The sequence below is a fragment of the Stomoxys calcitrans genome, chromosome 5 (assembly GCF_963082655.1).
Source record: "Stomoxys calcitrans chromosome 5, idStoCalc2.1, whole genome shotgun sequence".
Classification (NCBI taxonomy): domain Eukaryota; kingdom Metazoa; phylum Arthropoda; class Insecta; order Diptera; family Muscidae; genus Stomoxys; species Stomoxys calcitrans.
Window position 1 is genome coordinate 118771348 of NC_081556.1, and position 12380 is coordinate 118783727.

General features: G+C 37.8%; 1 protein-coding gene across 6 annotated transcripts in view; it reads left to right on the forward strand.

Annotated features, from left to right (window-relative positions):
• LOC106093671 (protein N-terminal asparagine amidohydrolase) overlaps positions 1–12380 on the forward strand; it is a 176822-nt gene that overhangs the window by 118971 nt on the left and 45471 nt on the right. The gene's annotated exons all lie outside the window — the stretch shown is intronic.

The following is a 12380-nucleotide window of genomic DNA, read 5'->3' on the forward strand; positions in this document are numbered from 1 at the left end:
CTATTCTTTATGGCAGCTTTAAATGATAGATAATCAGAATTCTTTTTTTTTCAGAAATTCATCGAAAATTCCGTATAAATAATGGCCCAAGACTTCCTTGAATTTTTTTTGCTGCCTGTTCTTTCTCAACGCCACTATGTGGCGTTTAGGGCAGGTGTTGTTGGGCATATTTTAGCAAATGCAAATATTTTATGTGGGAATTTTCAATTGCCTAATAGGACCACTGAGATTTGTAGCATTTTTGAGTTGGGTTGGAGAATGGATTCAAAAGAATTCAGAAAATGCTTTGGGTGTGTACTTTGGATCGAACGATTAAAATAGTTTAGCAGTGGGGATATACTAATCTCGTCTTTACACTCATAGAAAAAAGTTTGCTAAAAATAGCTGACACTGTCTGCTGAATACTAGTAGTCAATTTTGCTACTATTGTAGCAGTGATTCTGCTATTACAGCAGTAGTACTCCAATTTCTGTCAAACCAACAAAATGAAAGATTCCAAGAACCGAACAAGGATGAAGGATGGTTATGGACTGATATGGACCATATTTGGCACAGTTGTTGAAAGTCGTAACAGAACACCGAATGCAAAATTTCAGCAAAATCGGACAAAAGTTGCGGCTTATAACGATTCAAGAAGTCAAATCGGGAGATCGGTTTATACGGGAGCTATATCAGGTTATAAACCGATTCGGGCCGCACTTGGCACAGTTGTTGCAAGTCATAACGGAAAACCGCATGCAAAATTTCAGCTAAATCGGACAAAAATTGCGACTTGTAAGGGTTCAAGAAGTAAAATCGGGAGATCGGTTTATATGGGAGCTATATCAGGTTATTGACCGATTTAGAGAAACTTGACACAGTTGTTGGAAGTCGTAACTGCAAGTCATAACGGAACACCGCATGCAAAATTTCAGCTAAATCGGACAAAAATTACGACTTGTAGGGGCTCAAGAAGTCAAATCGGGAGATCGGTTCATATGGGAGCTATATCTAAATCTGAACCGATATGGCCCATTTGCAATCCCCAATGATCTACATCGATATTAAGTATCTGTGCATAATTTCAAGCGGCTATCGTGATTTCGGGCGGGCGAACGGAAGTGCCTAGATCAACTCAGAACGTCGAGACGATCAAGAATATGTATACTTTATGGGTTCTGAGACGAATATTTCGAGGTGTTACAAATGGAATGACTAGATTAGTATACACATTTCGAAATGTGTACCAATGGATGGATCAGGTAGCTTCTTTACAGTAAAGTCATATCTTGAAACAAAATTTCTAAAAAAAAAATTAAAAAATGCCTAAAGTAACAGCCAACCATAAAAAGTAGCATACAATTTATTTTTTCAGCAGACTTATGTACTCAAAACAGCAGATTTTGTTAGTTGAAATAGCAATAAAAAATTTTTGCTAATACAGCAGCTGAAATAGCAGTAATGCCTGATTTTCCATTTTCAGCAGACAAAAACTGCTGTTTTAGCGAACATATTTGCTGTTTTGAATAACAAATTTGATTGAGTGTACTTATGCAACACTTTGAAACATTGTTCTAAAATCCTTTGAAGTATTTGAATGAGTATTCCTGATCACTATAACATTGATTTTATGGGTCCATTTTATATTAACACCGATTTGCGATTTGTTAACTGTATTTTTTATCTACTTTCACAAAGCTACCACATGGCATACAACATGCCGTTCAACTCAACCATCTACAGGTGGATCAACCCAAATATCCCCAGGTTCTTCCTATGCGAGTATCCACTCAAAGTGGAGGGTAAAATTTTGTACTCTACTTCCTATGACCTTTTATTGCAGCCCTATTTTGTCCATGAGTAAACGTTTTTTTTTTAATTTTGAAAAGCAACCGGGCTCTTTGTTATACCCTACACCACTACTGTGGTACAGGGTATTATAACTTGGTGAATTTGTTTGTAACATCCAGAAGGAAGAGAGATAGACCCATTGATAAGTATACCGATCGACTCAGAATAACTTTCCGATTCGATTTAGCTATGTCCATCTGTCCGTCTGTCCATTTTAATTTGTGTACAAACTACAGGTCGCAGTTTTCATCCGATCGTCTTCAAATTTGGTACAGGCATGTTTTTCGGCCCAGAGACGAAGCCTATGTTCGTCCGATATTCAGTAATAATGTAATAAAAATAGATGGACATGCTTACCTCTGTGCTATGGTGGTTGAGGCTGAAGCATTAATTTGATATCATCTTTCGAAAAGAAATATTTACCAACCATGAAAATATGGGAAAAGACGCATTAAAAACAAGTAAGAGCGTGCTAAGTTCGGCCGGGCCGAATCTCTCCACCATGGATCGCATCTGTCGAGTTCTTTGCGCAAAATTACAAATTTTGCCCATGAACATTCCACTAAGGAACAGGGGCAAGCTTCTCACATATCAATGAGTGCAGTCCGATTCAAGTTTTAAGCTCAATGATAAGGGGCCTCTTCTTTATAGCCGAGTCCAAAAGGCGTGCCGCAGTGCGACACCTCTTTAGAAAGAAGTTTTACATGGCATAGTACCTCAAAAATATTGCCAGCATAAGGAGGGGAAAACCACCGTTAAACATTTTTTTCTGATGGTCTCGCCAGAAATTGAACCCAGGCGTTCAGCGTCATAGGCGGACATGCTAACCTCTGCGCTACGGTGGCCTCCCGAGTTCTTTGCGCATTATCTCTTTTTAGGCAAACAAAGAATAATGAATAAGGACTAAGGACTAAAGAGGAGGAGGAGGAGCTATATCAAGTTATAGTCCGATTCGGTGCTCAAGAAGCAAAATCGAGATATCGGTTTATATGGGAGCTACATCAAGCTATGGGAGAAGCCGTTGTTCAAAATTTGTGCCAAATCGGATGAGAATTGCGCTCTCTAGAGGCTCAAAAAGTCAAAATCCCAGATCAGTTTATATGGCAGCTATATCAGGTTATGTACCGATTTGCGCCATACTCATCATAGTTTTTGGAAGTCATCAAAACTCCTCAAGCAAAATTTTAGCCAAATCGGATGAGAATTGCGCCCTCTATCGGCTCAATAAGTTAAGATCCAAGATCGGTTTATATGGCACCTATACCAGGTTATGGACCGATTTGGACCATACTTCACACAAATGTTGAATGTGATACCAAAAGACCACGTGCAAAATTACAGTCAAATCGGATAAGAATTGCGGCCTTCTAAAAGCTCAAGAAGTCAAGACCCACGATCGGTTTATATGGCAGCTATATTAGGTTATGAACCGATTTGAACCATACTAAGTACAGTTGTTGGAAGTGATATCAAAACACTATGTGCAAATCGGATAAGAATTGCGCCCTCTAGAGGCTCAAGAAGTCAAGACCCAAGATCGGTTTATATGGCATTTTGATATAAAACATAGACCGATTTGGCCCATTTACAATCCCAACCGACCTACACTAATAAGAAGTATTTGTGCAAAAGTTCAAGCGGCTAGCTTTACACCTTCAAAAGTTAGCGTACAGACAGACAGATGGACGGACGGACGATGTCACGACGATCAAGAATATATATTCTTTATGAGGTCTTAGACGCATATTTCGATGTGTTACAAATAGAATGACGAAATTAGTATACCCCCCTCCTATGCTGGAGGGTATAAAAAGGCGAATTTTTTACCTCGTTGTGGCTAAAATTTGGATTTATGTAACTGCTACACAGATGAACTCGTCAAAGTGATTGTACTTCATTTGAGAAGGAAGGTTTTGTTTCTAATTAAAAACCTTAAATTTTAAAGCCCAAAATTTAAAATCATTACAAATGCTTACAATAATGACATGCAACACACTTCAAATAATTAAAATAAATATTTTCTAAAGTTTAGATTTTTTCCAACAAAAACTGCATGAGTAAATACTTGTGAATACTGAAGAATGCTTAGCATTTTTGTCACAATTCCACAAATTTGAAAGTCAAATTAGCAAAACACAGAAAAAAAAGAAAAACACTCTAAACATTATATCGTCCCATTACAATGAAAAAATCTTTCAAAGCCAGAATAGCTACAAACGTAAAAACAACAAAAACGAAGAAAAATCGTGTGCAAACCCAAAGAGGATAAGCTCATATAAAAGACAATTTGAGTTATTCCAAAGAGCATCCAGAAATTGATGACTTAGAAATGATGCAAAAAGCCATGAACAAAGCGCCACAAATTATACACAACAGCTAAGTTTCCGGAAACACCTATTTTGCTTTGTCTAAGCCCCTTTTAAGTCTGTCTCTTGCTTTCTTTCTTTGTATGCCATCTAAGATCTGAAACGAAAATCTCCTGAACGAAAAACATTCCAAAATACTTTTTTTGGTTAGCTTTTCTTTTCTTTAAACGAAAATGTTTTGGTTTTTGTTGTTCCAAACTGATCCCATCAATGAGGTAGATGTCGAACATGCACGCAAAACATATGTCGACATGGTATTACAGCCAACTTTGGACCAAAGCGAAACGCAGTCATATTCGCCCAGCACTAGCAGATCCAGCACCAATATACGTATCAATGAAGTCTAAGCCACTCCCCTAAAACATAGCGGCATGCCCAGACGGGCAACCGAATCGTTAGGCAATTGTTCCTTCTCTGTAGTAAAACATAAGTGGTGAAATAAATTCAAAGGAAATCAAAGGCTTATTTTACACTAGGCGTGTTATTAAGGGGGCCTTTATATAAAACAAGAAAAAACGCATTTAGTTTGGCCGTGCCGAACTATTGATACCCACAACCATCAAAAATGGTCCGATCTGGACCATATTTGGGTCGGATGTCGGGAGTCTTAAAGCTGCATAAAACGCAAATTTTCCTATGAACATTCCATTTAGGAACAGAGGCAAACTCTCTCTCGCACATATCAATGAGTGCTGTCCGTATCAAGTTTAAGCTCAATGATAAGGGGCCTGCTTTTTATAGTCGAGTCCGAGCGGTGTGCCGCAGTACGACACTTCTTTGGGGAGAAGTTTTTACATGGCTTTACATCGTCAGCATTAGGAGTGGATAACAAATGTTTTCTGTTGTTCTCGTCAGGATTCGAACCCAGGCGTTCAGCTTCATAGGCGGATATTTTAACCTCTAAGCTAATCGGAGAAGTTTGCCCCTGTAGCTCAATGGAATGTTCATGGGACAAATTTGGACTTTTGCGTGATTACAACCGACGGACACATGAATGGACAGACGGAAGGACAGACACAGGGTCTTCGTAAAAACGATGATCAGAAATATATATACCTTGGATATTTCGATGTGTTGCAAACTGAATGTCTAAGTGAATCCTATGGTGGTGGGTATAAAAATGAGAAATAATTTTGTTATATCACCAAAGGATGGGGGGTATACTTATCTGGACAAAACGTTTGTAATACTTCCAAATATTGACCTGCGACCTCTGCGGCTTTGGTACAAGCACATGCACCTGCAGAGATTATGAAGGAAATCTGGTAACTAATAGTGTGCTGATGATATGGAAAGAACATTTTACCAAGCTGCTACTGTCCGACTATGGCGACGAAGAGGATAATACAGATACTATAGTCAGAATGAGGTCCATGTAGCTGTGAACCGACTGAAGAACAACAAAGCAGCATGAGCCGACGGGTTGCCCTCTGAACTTTTTGAGATCGCAAGCGACACGCTGGTAAGGCTTATGCATCAGCTTGTCTGTGCGATCTACCCAGAAGAACGCATACCCGATGATTGGAACCTCACCATACTATGTCCCGTACACAAAAAAGGAGACAGGATGAAATGTCTTCCCTATCGCATACAAGATACTATCGAGCGCACTGTGTGAAAGATTAAAACCTAAAGTCAAGGATATATTGTAGTTGGGCCCTATCAATGCGGCTTTAAACCTGGTAAATCCACCCTAGACCAGATATTCACAATGCGCCAAATCCAGCAAAAGACCCGAGAAGAACAAAGCAACACCTACCATCTCTTTGTTGACTATAAAGCCGCTTTCGACAGCCCTATACATTCAAAGGTTCAAGCCATTCTATAGGCCATTCAAGCTAAACATTCAAAGGTTCATACATTGCAAGCCATGTCTGAGTTTGGTATACCTGCAGAATCAATAAGACCCTGCAGGATCACACTCGCTAATACACGTTCCTCAGTAAGAATAGGAAAGAATCTCTCCGAACCATTCAAGACCAAGCTAGGTTTCAGACAAGGAGACATCTGCTGGAGAAGATAGTACGAGATGCAGATGTGAATAATTATGACACACTTATCACAAGAGAACACATGCGTCTCGCCTATGCCGACGACATCGAAATCATAGATCAGCCTTTGAAAGAATCGAAAGAGATTCTTCGAAAATGAGTCTGGCAGCAAATGGAGATAAAACGCAATGGATGGTATCAACTACCGAAATGACCTGTACAACCAACCAGATAAAGAAAATGGAGAATGTTGGGATTCACAACTTTTCGCGTAACCGAAACGAAAAACACAGTTTAAAAAAACAAAGCGAAGAATAAGCCTGGCAAGCAGATGCTACTTTGGATTAAGCAAGCAGTTTAGAAACAAGGCCACCTCTCGCCAGACGAGGATTACACTATACAAGACACTGATACTACCCTGTTCCTTAGTGGAATGTTCATGGGCAAAATTTGTTGTTGTTTATTTTGATACTACCCGTGTTGTTATATGGTTCTGAGTCATGGATACGAGGCAGTGCTTAGAGTGTTTGAGAGAAAGATTCGTCGTAAAATATTGCTTTAATGGAGAATATAGGCGTCGTATGAACCGAGAGCTGTATGACGACGATAGCATAGTTACACGTATCTAGGTGATATTGTCAGAATGGATGAAGAAGCTCCAGCAAAGAAGTCTTTTGAAGGCAACCACGGTGATATAAGCAAACTGGGACCACCAAAAACCCAAAAAATCAAGTGGTGGGAGACACCTCGAAATTTGGTGTGAGAGATTTTAGAATGAGAGCAAAAGATTGAGATGCTTGGAACGCTATTCTACGTTCGGCTAGTGGAAAAAATGTTCTGTCAGCCAATTAAAGTAAAATTAAAGCCTCATAAAGTATGTATTGGGTTGCCCAAAAAGTAATTGGGGATTTTTCATATAGTCGGCGTTGACAAATTTTTTCACAGCTTGTGAATCTGTAATTGCATTCTTTCTTCTGTCAGTTATCTGTTACTTTTAGCTTGCTTTAGAAAAAAAGTGTAAAAAAACTATATTTGATTAAAGTTCATTCTAAGTTCTATTAAAACCGCTTTTACTTTCTTTTAAAAAATCCGCAATTACTTTTTGGGCAACCCAATATATTGTCTCGACATTCTGAGTCGATTTAGACATGTCCGTCCGTCCCTCTGACGACGGATGTCTGTCGAAATCACAATGTTCCTTGGATACCGCAACAACTTCCAATATCTGAGCCTAATACCGTCTACATCAGTCTATAACCTATTATAAAGGGTAAATATTTAGCTATTATCATTTTGGAAACACGTTTCGTGTTGTATTTCACTGTCAAACGTCTTCAGTTTGGTTTGGAATATGTTTGAAAAATTACGAAAAAGTTAAATTAAATATTTTCTACAAAATCTTTACAAAACTTTCTATAGACACAAAATTTTGAAAAAAATTTCTATATAAACAAAATTTATTTGTTTTTAATATAAAGACATTTTTTCAAATATTTTTCCCTAAAGGCCCTCCCTTCGTAGACTTCTTGTAATCCAACTCTGTTGAGCTCTGGTTGAGTAGAGATTGTTGGTCACAAAATAAAAGAAAATGGTAATAAGTCTTTGCACTTCATTTTTCCTGAACAAAAGAAAACGCAATAAGGAAACAATTCTATTGTGTGATCTAATATTTTTATTTGAGATAGTTTTCTGGACACGCGTTCTCTTTTTAAGGTAATAGTAATCGGATTTAAGATTAGCCCTGCTATACAACAGGATATAGTTCTGAAGGTCTTGCCTATGGTGCCAAATAATGTATCAACAAACATTTGTTAGGCCTTTATCTATTTTCGTGGCAACAAAAAATATTTTATTCAAAAGCTAAAAAATGTTTTTCATTTTCTAATTTTCAATAAAAAAAATTGACAAATATAAAAAAAAATTATTATGGCGTTGAATGTGGGGTTTCAATCCCCCTAGAGCATAAAAAAATTTTTCAACGAAGATTATTCCCTCACTAATGCTGGCCAATCATTTTTTTACACAGTTGCTTCTGTTAAAGTAAGATCCCATTTAAACCATTTCCCCGATTTGATTTCTTTAGCTATAGATCCCCGATTAGTTCCCGAATATATATAACGCCAAAATATAAACCAATCTACTGATTGGACTTCTTTTGCTTCACTCATTCAACGATTTGCTTTCTTCAAAACAGCCCACAGCAGTATTGCTGCGTTTTTGAATACTCCATAATTGTTCTATCCTTTATTCTACTGGCTTAATCTAAGTTTTCCATAGAAATATTTTCGCGTATTTCCTCTGTCAACGTTTGACCCCCATTCCATTGGAGAAAAATGCATGAAATTCATGTTTTATCTAAAAAATCATTGTCATCGATAATAACTTTGAAGCGAATTGCTGCTTCGCAGAGTCATTAACTTCTGTGGGACCTTTTGCTTTTACTTTTATGTGTCTTCAATTTCCGTTGTCCTCAGAATACGGACATCACAAGACCCTCCATGGGTGTAAGAAAAAGCCTCGTGACACTCTGTACATTGTAGCTAGCAAAGAAAAACAATTAAAACGTATTCCTGTCGCCAATATTTGTTAAAGGGCCAACAACAACATTGAAAATTGTGTAAAAAATCGCAAAGGCAAAAGGAACAACAACAATTTCATCATGCTTACTTTGTAAGAGAGGTTATAACAGAATTCTGCCTTGAGTCCCAAATAGGGTTATTGATTAAGCGACGAACATAGAAACAAAATGTTGGCAAAATTTTCTATAGCAAACATTTTGACAAAATGTTCCATAGAAATACAATTTTGACAAATTTTTCTTTAGAAAAAAAATTATGACATATTTTTCGTTAGAAAAAAATAAAATTTGTATCGATATGAAATTGAAATACATTTTTATGAAAATTTTCTATAAGAGCAAAATTTTGAGAAAACTTTCTATACAAATAAAATTTTGACAACATTTGCTATAACAAGTAAAAGCGTACTAAGTTCGGCCGGGCCGAATCTTATATACCCTCCACCATGGATCGCATTTGTCGAGTTCTTTTCCCGGCATATCTTCTTAGACTAAAATAGGATAAAAGAAAAGATTTGCTCTGCTATTAGAGCGATATCAAAATATGGTAAAATGTCTGCCAATTCGAATAAGAATTGCGCATTTGGGTGCTCAGGAAGTAAAATAGAGAGATCGATTTTTATGGGAGTTGTTTCATATATATAGACCGATTCAGACCATAATAAACACGTATGTAGATGGTCATGAGAGGATCCGTCATACAAAATTTCAAATTGAATAGGAATTGCGCCCTCTAGAAGCTGAAGAAGTTAAGTCGGTCAAGAAGTCAAGTCGGTCATATAAACCAGATCGGTTTATATGATATCAGGTTATGGACCGATTTGAACCTAGTTTGGCACATTTGTTGGAAGTCGTAGCAAAACACGTCATGCGAAATTTCATTCCAATCGGATAAGAATTGCGCCCTCTAGAGGCTCAAGAAGTCAAGACCCAAGATCGATTTATATGTTAGCTATATCAAAACATGGACCGATATGGCCCATTTACAATCCCAACACACCTACACTAATAAAAAGTATTTGTGCAAAATTTCAAGCGGCTAGCTTTACTCCTTCGAAAGTTAGCATGCTTTTAACAGACAGACAGACGGACGGACGGACGGACAGACGGACGGACGGACAGACGGACATGGCCAGATCGACTTAAAATTACATGACGATCAAGAATATACATATATACTTTATGGGCTCTTAGACGCAAATTTCGAGGTATTACAAACGGAATGACGAAATTGGTAGACCCCCTCCTATTCCACAGAAATGAAATTTATACAACATTTTCTATAGAAATAAAATTTTGAAAGAATTTTCTATGGAAATAACTTTTTTTCATTTTCAAGTTTTTTGCCTGTTAGGGCGAAGATTATTAAATTTCACAATTTTTTTCTGTTTCTCTTTTGAGAAGAGCTCAGGGATCGGAGATTTTCTTTGCAAATGGAAAAGGGAAGCCAGAGATCGCAATACACAAACCACTATGGGAAGCATTTTGTCTTTTGAAGACTTTTCAACCATATTAGGTTTTCATTTGCAAAGAAAATCTCCGATTTTTGAGCTCGTCTCGAATGAAACAGACAAAAATTGTGAAATTTAATGATCTTCGCCCTAACAGGCAAAAAACTTAAAAATGAAAAAAAAATCCGCAGAGCATGGCTGGGTTTCCAACCTGGGCACATGGAGCAACTGCGAGTGCCATTTTGTAGCGTTCGAAGCCATCAATACAACCTCCAGCAGATGCACAGAATCATGTAAACCATGGAAGTAGTGTAATTATCGCAGGGAAAAAATCTGTCATTACATGAAAACACATGCACTGGGAAAAGTACAGCCAATATACAGGATTGTTGAGCGTGGTTAATGTGGTATTTGGCGTTTTTGGTATAAATACCATCCAAATACAACATACCAACTCACGGCCCTTAAAGCCATCACACCTAATATGGTTGAAAAGTCTTCTAACCAAAGGCGAAACGCGTCCCATAGTGGTTGGTGTGTTGCGATCTCTGGCTTCCTTTTCCATTTACAGAGAAAATCTTCGATCATTGAGCTCGTCTCGAAAGACAAATAGACAAGAAAAAAATTATAAAATTTTCTATAGAAATTGAATTGTTTTCGAAATGAAACTATCATGAATTCTGAACTTTCAGCCTGTGATCATTGGCTTACGTGATTTTCAATAATTTTGTCATCGTTTTTATACCCAACACCGAAGGATGGGGTATATTTATTTTGTCATTCCGTTTGCAACACATCGAAATATCCATTTCCGACCCTATAAAGTATATATATTCTTGATCAGCGCAAAAATCTAAGACGATCTAGCCATGTCCGTCCGTTTGTCTGTTGCAATCACGCTACAGCCTATAAAAATAGAGATATTGAGCTGAAACTTTGCACAGATTATTTTTTTGTCCATAAGCAGGATAAGTTCGAAGATGGGCTATATCTTGATATAGCCACCATATAGACCGCTCCGTCGATTTAGGGTCTTAGGCCCATAAAAGCCACATTTATTATCCGATTTTGCTGAAATTTGGGACAGTGAGTTGTGTTAGACCAGTCGACATTTTTCTTCAATTTAGCCCAGATCGGTCCGGACCGATTTAAGGTCTTGGGCCCATAAGAGGCGCATTTATTGTCCGATTTCGCCGAAATTTGGAACATTGAGTTGTGTTAAGCCACTCGATATATTTCCTTAATTTGGCCCAGTTCGCTCCAGATTTGGATATTCTGTCATATAGACCGATCTCTTGACTTAAGGTTTTAGGCCCATAAAAGCCGCATTTATTGTCCTATGTAACCGAAATTTAGGACAGTGAGTTGTGTTAAGCCACTCGATATATTTCTTTAATTTGGCCCAGATAGGTCCAGATTTGGATATAGCTCCCATATAGACCGATGCCTCGATTTAAGGTCCTGGGACATAAAAGGCGCATTGATTATCCGATTTCGCCGAAATTTGTGACAGTGAGTTGTGTTAGGCCCTTCCACATCCTTCTTCAATTTGGTTCAGATCGGTTCAGATTTGGATATAGCTGCCATATAGACCGATCTCTTGACTTGAGGTTTCAGGCCCATAAAAGGCGCATTTATTGTCCTATGTCACCGAAATTTGGGACAGTGAGTTGTGTTATGCCCTTCGATATCACTCTGCAATATGGCACAGATCGGTCCAGATTTGGATATAGCTGCCATTTAGACCGATCTCTCGAATAAAGTTTTGACCCATAAAAGACGCATTTATAAACCGATTTCGGTGAAATTTGACACATCCGTGTCGAATATGGTTCAGATCGGTCTATATATGGATATGGTTACCAAAAAGATCAATATTTTGTTCTTCAAAATTGAACAATGACTTGCACTTATTAGACCACTCAATGCCCGTGTCGAATTTGGTTCAAAACGGACCATAGCTGCTATGGGGGCATAAATTATACATTTATACATATCACCGTATTATGACGAAAGGTGGTTTACATATATAACCGAGGTGGTGGGTATCCAAAGTTCGGCCCGGCCGAATTTAACGCCTTTTTACTTGTTTGAATAGTCGCTTGTTATAGAATTTTATTGAACTTTGACACTATACCATACCACAATAAATCCCCAATCAAGT